Genomic DNA, 13831 nt, shown 5'->3' on the forward strand with positions numbered 1-13831 from the left:
TTTGATGAATCTTGTATTTGTTTGTGATTTTTGGAAACGAAAGCATTTAAGATTTAGGATGCGCTCCAAATGAATTATTGCTTCTTAATTTAAAGTCACATGAGTTTTTGGTAAGCATACAGAATACTTTCCCACGGGTCCTTGAGATCCTTGAAAGTTTGTGAATCTGGAGAAAAAATTCAAGGCCCTGGAAAGTTTTTGAAAATATACATACATAGATACAGGTCATTGAAAGTGCTTGAATCTATTGTATGCAATAAGTTTTCTGGAAAAAAATCCATATTATTTCCTGTGTAGTGTAGGATAATATCATAAAAATTGTAGACTTTTTAAGCACACGTGCTAAACTGTTTGCTTGAAATGCTTATATCTTCTGTATGCAAATGTTGATTCATACCAAAATGCTTTTTTGCATAGTTGTGTTTGACACATGAAAACGTCTCGGGTTACGTATGTAACTGTTGTTCCCTGAGAAGGGAACGAGACACTGCGTCTCCCTTGCCATACTTCCTGCGTCCCTGTAACGCCGTCTTTGGCAATATTTCAGATAGCAATATTCTTCCTGATTCCCGCGTCACCCTGTCTTTATCGTTAAGCCTCACCATTGGTTAAATTTGATATACACATTCAGACGCACTTACCCCTGGAGGCGTCCCCAAAGTGTCACCGCAAAGTGATGCAGCGCGAGTTCCCTCAAACGGGAACTGTAACAATGTATCTTAAAAGGTAACACGATGTAACCTTGCTCTCACTTGAAATGTGTCCCCACATTTAGTCCTTGAATTTAAGGGTATTGGACCTGGAAAAGTCATTGAAAGGTCCTTGAATTTGAAGTTAACTAAGGTGTGGGAACCCTGTGAACAGAACAGAACAAAGAAATTTATTCAGGTTTCAACAACTTGAGGGTGAGTAAATAATGTCATAATTTTTTTTTTGAGTGAACTATTAATTTAAACAACAACTTTTTTGCCTGATTATAGATTTTATTCACTCTTTGGTTCATCACGTCATTGTGAAAAGCGCCACAGCTTGAAGATGAATCACGCAAGTCGTCCCAATGGTGTAATAAATTCTGACACGTGCCTCTGTTTCCTTCATCGTGACTGGTGTGCTGCAGCGTAGAGCTGGTTGAAAACGAATGCCTGGCCTGTCAGTGTTTCTGGCTTTTTTCTGGTGGGATAGAGACAGTAATTATTAAGCAGTAGACTTAATCATAGCAATTTAGAAAAGAGAGCAGTACATGAGGGCAAGAAAAATCAGAGGAGGAAATGTGCAGGACTGTAAATTGGGAAAGAGAAGTGGAGAGATGGTTAATAAGGAGAACCAGGGACGTGCACAGGGGGGTTGCTCAGGTTGCCCAGGCAACTGCCCATATGCCCTTCTCGACTCAAGTTGCCCTTCCGAGGTGGAAAAAAAATAATTTTACTTTTACTTCGTTTACACTATGCAGCGTTCCTTCGTTACTGTATTTTAATTAATTACGAAATTTGTATTTTATTTTTAAATTGCTATCTTGTGTTTCTGGCGCATTCGCGAATTAATGAGTCGTTTGAGTCGATTCTTTACAAAGTCTTGCAAATAAATGAGTCTTTTGAGTCGATTCTTTACAAAGCGAATGGGCCAAGCGATTTAAATTGGTTTGCGAATCAGTTTGAATGAATTGTTCAGATCGCTGCAAAAACTGAATCGTCCGAAGCTGTTTTACTCGTTACCTATGTAGAAACACGCAGAATATAACCAGTTTTGGGTGACGTGGAAATGAATTTACCAATCTTTTAACTAAAAGCAAAACTTCACACATGTACCCGCCATATACACGCGACCTGTTCATCGTCAGACACAGTTAAACGCGTGCAACCTCCAGAAGCATTGTAGCACAGATTGAAGAAAATCCATCGATGATTGACGTCTGATTCGCTGTATACTGTACTGTATGATGTAAGTGATTCTCACAAAACACACGTGACATGACAACGTAAGAAAACATGAGTTTTGTCTAAAATGATTTTTATGTAAGTGTAAACTGTCAATGTCCTCAGACCATCTTAGGAGATTTCTAACTTTATACATATGCAAAACTGTTGTCAGTTTACTTTTCTGATATTTCAGATATAAGCTACATCAACATTTAGACTAGAGTTAATTTAAAATGCTTGTCTATTCTGTGTTTGTATTCTTTTTTCTGTACTGTTTGTGTATGTTGCAGTTTTACACATACTGTAGAAGTGCCCTTCATAAGTATTCTTCTGTTTGTTGTGGAGTCAAGAAATGTCTAAACATTAAAAGATGAACATGAGACAAAAGTACAGAATCTGTCACATTATTTTTGTTTAATGGTCACTGAGCTGTGTCCTGATTGTTTACACATAAAAAGCATAAAATGTGTAGGATCAGTTTGATTCACTTATGTGCATTTGTGTACAACACACATAAGTCAGCATTTAATGCTGTTGTTCTTTGTTGGTAAAGCATGTATGTGTTGAAACATAAACAAAGGTTAATAAAATGTGACATTCTAAACTTCTGACATACTGATATTTATCTTACCAATTTCTGGTCTCCACAGCAAACAGAAAAATCTTGTCTTTACAGTTCTGATACTTATGGAGGGCACTGTATTGTGTGTGTGTGTGCGTGTGTGTGTGTGCGCGTGTATATCTAGATTTATTTTTTCATGAGTAACTAGTAACTCGCTACTTGTGTATTATTTTCATTGCATACTTTTTACTTCTACTTGAGTAATTATTTATTTAGTTACTTGTACTTTTACTTGAGTAAAGTTTTTGGCTACTCTTTCCACCTCTGTTAAAATCTTCATGAATCTAGGCTGAGTTTGCCTCGTTTAAGCCTAAATAATCAGACAGATAGCAGCTAGCTATCATAGCTTGCAAACAAGCAGCCTATAAATTTTTTTTGGTAGGCATTAGGCAAACATGTTTGGGGTGCCCTTTATTTAGGTCAGAGCAACTGCCCCTAAAAATTCCTGTGCACGTCCCTGAGGAGAACTGAGTTAAGGGTTTAGATGTGGACCTGGACTTTAGCTAAGAAAAACTATGAAGACTCCAATGACAAGAATGGTAGCCCCTGTTGGAGCCATGGCTTAGTGGTTAGCATATGCTCTAACATGGTGAGATGTGGTGCTTATGTCGGCATTTCAGGAACGATTTTTTATCCCATTCCTCCCAAAATTTTAAAGAAAAACATTTTTTATGTTTTATTTGATTTTACTTTTTAGAGGTTTTAAATGTTGCATACCCATTCCTATGATGCTAGGATGTTGGTGGGTTGCTAGGGTGTTGCTATGCATATATCATTTGGGTTTTGGTCCAAGAAAACGTTACTGTTGCATGCCTGTTCAGAAGTTGTTACCATGATACTAGGGTGTTAAGTAGTTGCTAAGATGTTGCTATGCTGTTGCTAGGGTTTTTTGTGTAGGTAGTTCATACAAATAGTGTTTGCTAGGGTCTTCTCGTTTTTTGCTTTTGCTCAAAGAAATTGTAAATGTTGCATGCCCATTCCAAATGCAGTTGCATGGGGTTCTGAATTGTTGCTAGGTATTCTAGGTTTTTGCTTATTGGCCCAAACAGGTCATTCTCAAGTCTCTATGACATCCTGGCCTCTAGAAATGCTTTAGGACCCTCCTTTAAAGGTGTAGTTGATTCTGATTTAACTTTTTAAAATACAGTTAGTGTGTAATGTTGCTGTTTGTGCATAAACATCTGCAAAGGTTACAACGCTAAAAGTTCAATGCAACAGGAGATATTTGCATTAACAGAAAACCTACAGCGAATGGCTGGATTGCCTACAACAGGACCTCTTCCTGGTATAGTGATATCACTATCCCCAAAATTGACATAAATCCTACCCACGGTAACACGCAGCAAAGTTTTTTTTCCTCTAAACATCCAATCACAATATACTGTGACAGATAACCAATCTGAGCATATTGAATATTTCTGAGGGAGGGGCTTCATAGACCCAGGAACTAAACAGCCTGTATTTATGAGGATGGAGGTCCAGAATTCAGGTAAAATGTTTTTTTTAACGAAGCATAACACATTACAGTGTACTCCATAAACACAATCAAACCATAGAAAACTCCTAATTGCCTCCCCCACACTTTAATATTAATCAAATAGCACACTTTTTCACATAAAGCCACAAGATTTGAGGTGAGGTTTTGTACTATTAATGCTTATAATACAGTCTGTGCAACACAAGTTTCATCCTAAACTTTAATATTTTGTGTTAGAACCAAAAGTATGATTTTTACCATTAAATGTGTGCGTCTAAGCCCTCAGCTTTTCACACCATCTGTACCGATGCAGCATCGCTGTGAACAGAGCCAACAGCCTCCTCAACAAGCTCATGAAGCTGCTTAGATTAGAAGCTAGAAAACTCAACACCTCCTCAAGCAGCACTTCCTTTCTCAATTTTTCATGCTTGTTTACTTTCTGCTCTTCATTGAAATCTTTATTTACTTGTGTAGTTTTAGGCTTAAGAAAGTATGAGGGGCAATTCACTTATGAATTCTGTCCACCGATAGCGTCATTTATTTGTGTGTTGGTATTTGCATTGTTTTATGATGTCAACATGGAATATTTTAATAGAAATTTTTTACATAGGGGTGATACTGTAGTTTAGTGAATAATTCGGCATTCACACTAGATTCGAATAAAGCGTTAAGTGCGAGTGATTTACATGTTCAGCAGTGGCAGCCGGTGACTTCTTTTTTCGAGGGCGCTCGATGCAAAGTTCGTCACAACATGTATGTAGCCCGTCATGTGTGTGGTTCCTTTTTAAAAATATGTGTTCTGTGCTTTGAGAGATACTGTGCGCATCATGTGTCTTGTCAAAATAAGTGCCTGCTGCAGATGCTTCTAAAGGGTTTATGATAAAAGAGACGCTCACATTTGCCAGATACTCGCATAATCTCATGCGTAATTAAAGTTTACTGTTAAGGGAGTGTCTTGCGTGTATTTTGTAAACATGAGCGTCTCTTTTATCATAAACAGTTTTGACGAGTGTGCAGCAGCCACTAATTTTGACAAAACATGTGATGCACACAGGATCTCTCGATGCGCAGAACACATATTTTGGAAAAAGAAACCACACACATGACGGGTTTAAATAAGCGCCCTTCGGATGAGCAGTCACAAGCCGCCACTGATGTTCAGTCAATGCTGCAGAGCAATTAGCTCGAATGAGGTGTCGCAAATGATGTGATTCGCATGAGTTGAAAAATGTGAACTTTGGCGGATATTCGTTCCGTGTTAACCAATCAGGAGCTTGCTCTAGTAGTGACGTGATTACAATGTAGCGAGCTGAGGCAGAAATACAAAACAACAATAGAATAAAATCATTGTTGCTGTATGTGTACATCCAGAGCTCTACAACACTTCTTACTTTTATAGAAACAGGAAATAAAAAATCTGGTAAGTTGTGAAAATGCTCTTTACTCAATTCGAGCTATATATATATACATACACACACACACACATATACATACATACAGTGGGGAAAATAAGTATTTGACACATCAACATTTTTATTAGTAAGGGGATTTCTAAGTTGGCTATTGAATTTTTTTTTCCACCATATGTAGCCATCAAGCCAAATATTGAATTCATACAAAGAAATCAGAACATTTAAGTATACAAGTTTAGTCATAATAAATAAAGTGAAATACTTATTTCCCCCGCTGTATTGCCAGCAAATTGAGCGTATTCATGTCTGAATTTTATGCGCAAATCACATGAATTTCACGCACGAATGAAGTGAGTTAACTCAAAATGTTGAAGTGTTTAACTACGCATGAAAAGCGCAATTTATTCGCTTCATTTGCGTCTGGTGTGAATGCTCAGTAAGGGTGCACTAACCACCACTACCATGCATACTTTGTATGCGTAGGTTGATCATGCGTAGTATGTAGCCCAGGAGATGCTCAGAATTAAGAACAAAAATCGACCTGGTAGCCTTTTTCTTCAATATATTATTATAAATTGTGCTTTGGATGGTCAGCATGCATTAACAAATGCATCTATATGTGTACATGTCTTTTGTCACGAATGACTTTGATGTAAGCACGATCATTTGTTTTCTTGTGGCAGTAACAGCTAAAGGCACAGCAAGTCGTGTCAACATGTCTTGAATTCTTTTTGATCAAAATCGCAGACAGCCACAACAAAGTCAGCGTGCCATAATATTTTAAAATTCAAAAACCATAGATCTATTGTTTACATTATATAACACACTCCTTATATGTCAGTATATACGTTTGCATTTCATCACAAGAGACCTGCGGATGCCCGCCCTAATCGACACTCAGGAGTCTGCCAAATGCTGAGCGGTTTCTTTTTAGCAACTACATTCATTCTGCTGTTTTGATTCTTCATAGGGTTAGCATTTTCAAAGTCACTCTTAAATATAACGAAAGGGCAAAATTTCATCTTATACAGCCCTTTTTTACTTCACAATGAAAGGCTAATATTTCGCGTCATGAATAATCCATGGCACCGTCCGTCCTTCTGTAACTTGTGTGGGCTGCAGATGATTGAACCCTGCGTACAGCCAGAATGAGTAATTTGAAGGCAGTTGGTGATGTGAGACGAAAGCTTGGTCCCCAGTGTTCCTTTCCAGCCCCTTTGGTTCAGTGGACAGAAAGCACAGAGATGATGCTAATTCTGAGTAGGACAGTGCAAGGGAATCCCTATGGCAACTGGACTCGTTCCTTTAAGTGGAAATCTTGTTCTGCTTTCTTTGTGTTTATAATGTAACATTACGATATGTTTTACTAATGCATGGCCACAAAATGTGACTTTTGCTATTGCACTTGCATTTTTGGTGCTTGGTGTATACTTTCTTCATTCATATTCAGTCATATGTCCACATTGGTTTGTATTTTATATGATTCGCTTTCCCCCGGTGAACCACTACCCTGTATTGCGCCACTATTAATATTTTAATTTTCTTGACAAAATGTACAAATCTATTTTCTGTCTGTAAAGTGAACTTATCCAACCAAGTGTAACTAGCCTGAGATGGCTTGGTTTCATGTCAGTTTTGAGCTTATAATGTCAATTGACCTCAGGCAACATCTATTGACCTTTTCTCATATGCCAATCGACCAGCATTCAGCACTTCTGGAAACATCACACCTGTCAGACCTCCGGACGGCACTGACAATGAGCACAGACGTGTCACGCTGAATCACAGCAGTATTTTCACAGCCAGTGTCTGAGATCGTGATTGAATGAATGAGATCAATATTTTGTCAGTTTTAGTCTTCAGTTTTCTTATCTGGATACAAGAGAAACAGCTTCTGTTTCTCCCCGCTGGTCTTTATTGATCCAGAAGCCTCGAGGAGATCTCACTATACTCATACTTCCTCGATGTTTCTTAAAATTTTGTCCTTTAGTATTTTTTGTGTCTCTCTGTGACAGCATGCACTTCATAAGATTGTGCAAAACCTAATGATCCATCTTATCCCAGCATTATTTAAAGTAATCTTGTGTGCTTCAGTGAAAGCAAGGAAATCTGACCTTTTGTTGAAATGAGATTACGTGGTCGGTGTAACAAATAAACTTATATTTTGTAATAGAGATGTTTTTTATGATTTAATTGTGATGTCATTTTTGGTAAAAACTGAACTTTTTACAAAAAAAAAAAAAGGTAATAAGGACAAAGTTGCTTTAAAATTGTCTTCCACCAATTAAAATTTGTATACTTCGCATCATATAAAAATGTGAATCTTAAACTAACTAGCACATATTTCAAATTAAAACTTGACAGCTAAGGTTGTCATCAATTTGCAAATCTGAACAACAGTTACAGTGCTTAACAAATTTATTAGAGCACCTGTCCATTTGTCTCAAAGATCATCCAGTATAAAGTTACGTGGACTCTTTTTGTTCCAGAGACTTTTCCATTTTATAATTTTGAATGAAGTCGAATTGAATTTGTGTTTTTATACCTAAATTTGAGCCGACACATTCAGCTTCTATCAGAAGTCAGAAATAAATCAAGCGTAACAATCAACCATTAAAAATTAAGGACTGCAAGTAAAAAACAGTTTTGGGCATCAGAATAAAAAATGATAAAGTGCTTTACTATATTTCTGCCTTTCTTAAACAGTGAATTCAAATTCGAATTATATTTTAATATTAGAAATACTACTGTAACTAAAGAGCTTATATATACACACTGCAAAAAATGACTTTCTTACACTGCAAAAAAATATTTTAAGAATAAAAATTCTTAGTATTTTTGTCTTGTTTTCAGTAAAAATATCAAAAAATTCTTAAATTAAGATGCTTTTTCTTGATGAGCAAAACGACCCAAGAAAATAAGTCTAGTTTTTAGACCAAAAATATAAATTTAAGTGATTTTGTGCATAAAACAAGCGAAAAAATCTGCCAATGGGGTAAGCAAATTTTTCTTGAAGTTAGTGTTTAAAAAATGTTCAAGATTTTTTTGCTTACCCCATTGGCAGTTTTATTTTTTGCTTGTTTTATGCACAAAATCACTTAAATTTGTCTAAAAACTAGACTTATTTTCTTCTGTCGTTTTGCTCATCAAGAAAAAGCATTTTCATTTAAGAATTGTTAGATATTTTTACTAATAAACAAGACAAAAATTCTAAGATTTTTTTTCTTGAAAATAATTTTTTGCAGTGTACTTAGTATTTTTGTATTGTTTTTAATAGAAATATCTCTAGAAAAATGACCTAAGAAAATAATGGTTTTTAGACCAAAAATATTCAATTTAGGTGAATTTGTGCTTAAAACAAGCAAAAATATCTGCCAGTGGGGTGAGAAAATTTTGCTTGAATTAAGTGGTTAAGAAAATAAATCTTATTTCAAGTTTTTTTTCTCACTCCATTGGTAGATATTTTTACTTGTTTTAAGCACAAATTCCCTTAAATTGTATATTTTTTGTCTAAAAACTAGACTTATTTTCTCAGGTCATTTTGCTCATCAAGATAAAGCATCTTAATTTAAGAATTTTTAGATATTTCTACTGAAAACAAGACAAAAATACTAAGTAAGAAAGTCATTTTTTGCAATATACTGGATTACTATCACAGAAACAAAAAAAATAATTTTGGTAACCATCAATTTTGTTAGATTAGGGCAACTAAGCAATGTATATTTATTAAGACTAAAGAACATGGTTGGGTACAATATGGACAACCCCCTGGTTTAAATTGACCTAGAAAATATCTACATTTCACCAACCATGGGTTGAAACAATCCAAAGATTTTAAGAGTGTATAAAATAAATAGATGCATAAATTATTAAAATATCCCAGTGTCTGAATGTCACAGCAGGTGAAATATCCACAGAGAGGTCAAGCATCATTTTTATCAAACGCTCGCTGTAGGAGGGTGACACAGATTTTGTTATATCTCACAAAAAAAGCCTGTTTGGATTTTCTGTTTACAATGTGAAAACAAAAAACACTGTTTAGCTGAGATAAATGTTTATAAGCGCTAATACAGTGATGGTAGCATCATGCTGTGGGATGGCATTTCCTTAGCAGGGATCTGGCATCCATGAACGAGTATTTTAAAATACAGTGACATTTTGCAAGTAAACAAGTCTGCTAAAAAAGTGATGGCTGGGAGAAAGTTCATATTATAGTTGGGATGAATGATGTCTGTCAGTTCGACCAACGCTTTCAATTTAATTGAAAAATCTGTGGCACTGTTTGGAAATTGCTGAGCACAGGTGCTATCCGACTAGCTGGAATAACTATATTTTCTAGACAGCATAAGCCAAAATGACTGCACGATGATCTCGAGAGATTTGGAGCTGTCAGAGGTTTTCGAACACTACATGCTGAAATGTATAGATTGAACGAATATGCACTTCAATAAAACAGCATAAGCAAAGATTAGTTTCCAACACATCACATTTTCTAAAGTCGCATTAATAGTCAGTCAGTCATTCACTTTTCGGCGGTGGCCATAGGGTAGGGTGCATCCCCCAAATAAAATTTATGACATAAAACAATCTCAAACATATTATATTATACAATGGTTAGTAGCTTTATTTTTCTAATGTTTTATTACACAGAATTGTCATAAAACTGGGCACCATTTCACACCGTGGACCCCAGTTTGGGAACTGCTACGTTTATATAATTTAAGTTATCTATAAAAAATGATAATTATTATTACTGTGTAAAAGTAATGAGGGTGAACCTGATGAGAAATATGACTGACATTTCTACTAATTTGTATTTTTTTATAATTTATAGGTTAATATAAAACCAGGCATCAATTACATTGAATTAATGCATCCTGTGCATTAATTCAAACTACTCAATATTCTTCATCACATATGGTCAGTCTTCTGCTTTTGTTTTCTTGCAATATCAGACATCAGTAAATGAGCGCTCGGTTGGTAAATCTGAATTCTGATAGTGTGCAGACATCTTCCTCAACGTCTCTATCTTTCCTCTCGATCTGACAGTATTAAGTTGAGACCACGATCAAACACCCAAAAGTAGGCATGAACGTCTTGGACCAGGAGAAATGCTCTTGAAAATGCCACAGTGACATTTGAGCTCAAAGATTATTGGAAAAGAAGGACAACATGAACCAAACCTTCCTGCTGTTTGCTCATGAAATAGCCTCTGTTTTTGATGATGTCCTATTGTCTCGCTGCAGGGGAAAAACGTCTAGGAAGCATATCTTCAGTCTACACAAAAGCGCACCAAATGCAAACATCTAAAAGAAGAGTTTAATTAAGATCTGATTTCCTTACAGGGTATTTCAAAGCCGTGTGTTGGGATAAAATCAACAATCGGGTGTCACGCTGTGTTTTGGCTGTGTCGGTTTCATGGTTTCTTAATTAGCTGTTTGGTATTTCAGGTGAAGGGGCGTCGTGTTAGCCGAGTGTGAGATGTCTAGACTCAACTACAACATTAAAATAACTATTATTTGAAGACTTTAATGGATCTTATGGTTCAGGCGCTACTCATTGCAAGAAAGGCAACAGTTTGTGCAATAATTACATGTATATCAAACATTCGTGCAATTTTTGTGAGTATTCATTTTCACTAAATGTCCTTTTGTGTCAGGTCCAGACTACATGATTTTTGTCTGTACGGTCGTATCTGTGTCAGATTATGAGATTTTGACTCCAAAAGCCCTGGGTATAGACCGTTTCATCGGGCACACGTGCAGTGACGCGATAAGCGTCTGGTCCGAACTTTACTTCCGGTTTCTGTGTTTGTTTAATGGTCTAGTTGCTGAAACTGAACTCTTAAACCAATACCTCATCGAAAATAACAAATGTTTTGGGTTCCTATGTAATCTACGTGTTGTTTATTTTGCTTGTTATATAAATAAACTACTTTAAAAGGACTTTGTTGTTATTTATTCTTCGCAGAGTTTACCGGAAGTTACGTGACGACCACGAAAGCCAGTGTTTATGTTTTTACTGCTGAAACCGTCTATACTCAACACTCTCTCATGAGAATTCGTACATATTTTATGAGTTGGCTAATTCGTATTAATTCGTACAACCACATTTGTACGTTTTTGTACAATTTGCCTTGACCCCTGTGACGTTGGGGTTAGGTGCGGGTTTAGGTTTTGTTGTTGTTCTTTTCATGAGAATCGTACGTTTTTGCATGATTAACTTTGTATGAATTCATACGAATTAGCAAACTCGTAAAATATGTACGAATTCTCGTTAGTTCAGGATAGTATACTTTACATTTTACGTGTAAGCAAGGGTCAGTGTACAGTAAGCATAACGTAAATTTTGTTGTTAGAATAGTAGGCCTGTATTGTATGTGCACAGGCAGAATTTTGTAATCGCAAGTACTTTGTACTAAGTTTTTGTGTAGTAGACAAAAAAATGTCAGACTACATGTTACTTTCCAACCAGAACAAAAAAGTTTTAAATAGTGAATATTACATAGTGCCCGAAAATTGAAGGATACTAAGGGACTATTTTCGGCTGCTGCGTAATATCATTGCGCCTCCTGCAGCAATGTTACGACAGCAAAGTCCTTGATTATAATGCCAGAATAAAAGTATAGTTCCTAGTCATATCTGTCTTAAAAAAAATCACAATTTTACATTTTCTGTCTGTCCTAGTACACAATGTAACTACAGAAGAGTCAAGTTTAAATAGGAAAAATATTGAAACTCTTTGGTTATTTTGTTAGCGCGATGCTAATGGTCGAATCAAGTTTAATGGATTATGCTAAGCTACGCTAAAACTGGTACCGCCAGACCCCGAGATCAGCTGAATGGATTCCAAAATGGTAAAAATAAAATGTTTAACATTAGGGGAGCTGGAAAATGTCCCTATTTTTGTCTGTTTTGTAACGTAGGTAGCAAGTCTTATTACAATAACACCGCCCCTTAATCTGCACTAATGGCAAACCATGGCACTTCCATTTAGTGCAGAGAGAAAGAGAGTTGATTTTTAATTTCAAATACCACCATCACTATAACCTATGAGTGTTTGCATTTTATCAGCTCATTTGCATTTTAAAGGACACACCCAAAAACAGCTAATTTCTCAGTACAAAGTAGCAATTTTAACATGCTATAATAAATTATCTGTTGGGTTTTTCGAGCTAAAACTTCACATACGCATTCTGGGGAGACCAAAGACTTATTTTACATTTAAAAAAAATCTCATAATATGACCCCTTTAAAGGATCCTTCTCACTCTTGATATAATTAAAATAGATTTAGCAAATATTAATATCTACATTTAAAGAAGTCTATGATTTACAGTATGAGTTCATTAGCACATTAATACTGCAATACTCCTTATTTCAAAATCAGACAAAAAATTTATTGAAATCCCTCAAATAGATTTTAATACAGTGACTCACATCATTTTTTAAATGCCCTCCACATCCACCGAGGCTGCCAAGCACAGCTGTTGGGCTTGAGGGCATTTTTCGACTCCCTGCAGGCTTGGGTTCAACATCATTGCTGGTAAAGGGCACAGAAGGACACATGGTGGACCTGAAAGGTTGTCTGGATGGTAGATATGTTGGTGCGCTGTGGTATTGACATTACTGGCCTTTACACCTGCCAGGGTTTCTGTGTTTAGCTCTCTATACAGTCTAGTGCCCACTTAAGCATATATGGCCCGCTTGACCGACAGCCTGAGCGGTTTGTGACCCATGCACAGACGGTCAGATGTATCTTAGAAGAACAAAACACATATTGAATGGCTTGCTTCCAGATGCAGACACTCAAGCTTATTCCTAATATGTGCTTTGAATCTTTTGTTTGTTTTCTTCAATTTCTTTTCCAGCTGTCACCACCCGTGGCTCTGCTGTTCCTTTGTGCCATGAATTATGCATAAGTTTACTTTCCGTGTCACCTTAAGTTGCTGGCTGATTCATTAGCGCTCATTATTCCTTTGCGTTTGGTGTTTTAAACCATCGGGTGGGTTTTTCACGCCTAAAATAAGTGATTTGGCACTTATTAAGTTTTTTATTTCAGATTTGAGAGGAGGCCGAATAAAAATAGTTCATATATAGTAAGAGTATTAATGTACTTTATAAGAGATAATAATATGATCATCTCTTATATGTATTGTGTCTAAGTTGACATTTTGATTGTTTTTCCAGCACCATCCAATAAAATAAGTTCCTGCTCTCCATCTCTTTTTACCTGTGACATTCACAGATGTCAGATGTAATTAAAAACGAAGAACTTCGAGAAGCTTACGTAAAAATGTTCCTGGCACAGTTAGGAAGAAATGACGGTGACGTGTGTGTCTGCGCCCGGAGGGGCCATGCGATATATTTGCTAGGAATGAATGTCTGGTCAGGCCACAAGAGGGA

The 13831-nt window shown here is 36.3% G+C and overlaps 1 protein-coding gene across 1 annotated transcript in view; it reads left to right on the forward strand.

The window, feature by feature from the left end:
• Positions 1 to 13831, forward strand: part of tex264b (testis expressed 264, ER-phagy receptor b) — a 59842-nt gene that overhangs the window by 11501 nt on the left and 34510 nt on the right. The window lies entirely within an intron of this gene.

Source organism: Paramisgurnus dabryanus, chromosome 14 (assembly GCF_030506205.2).
Source record: "Paramisgurnus dabryanus chromosome 14, PD_genome_1.1, whole genome shotgun sequence".
Classification (NCBI taxonomy): domain Eukaryota; kingdom Metazoa; phylum Chordata; class Actinopteri; order Cypriniformes; family Cobitidae; genus Paramisgurnus; species Paramisgurnus dabryanus.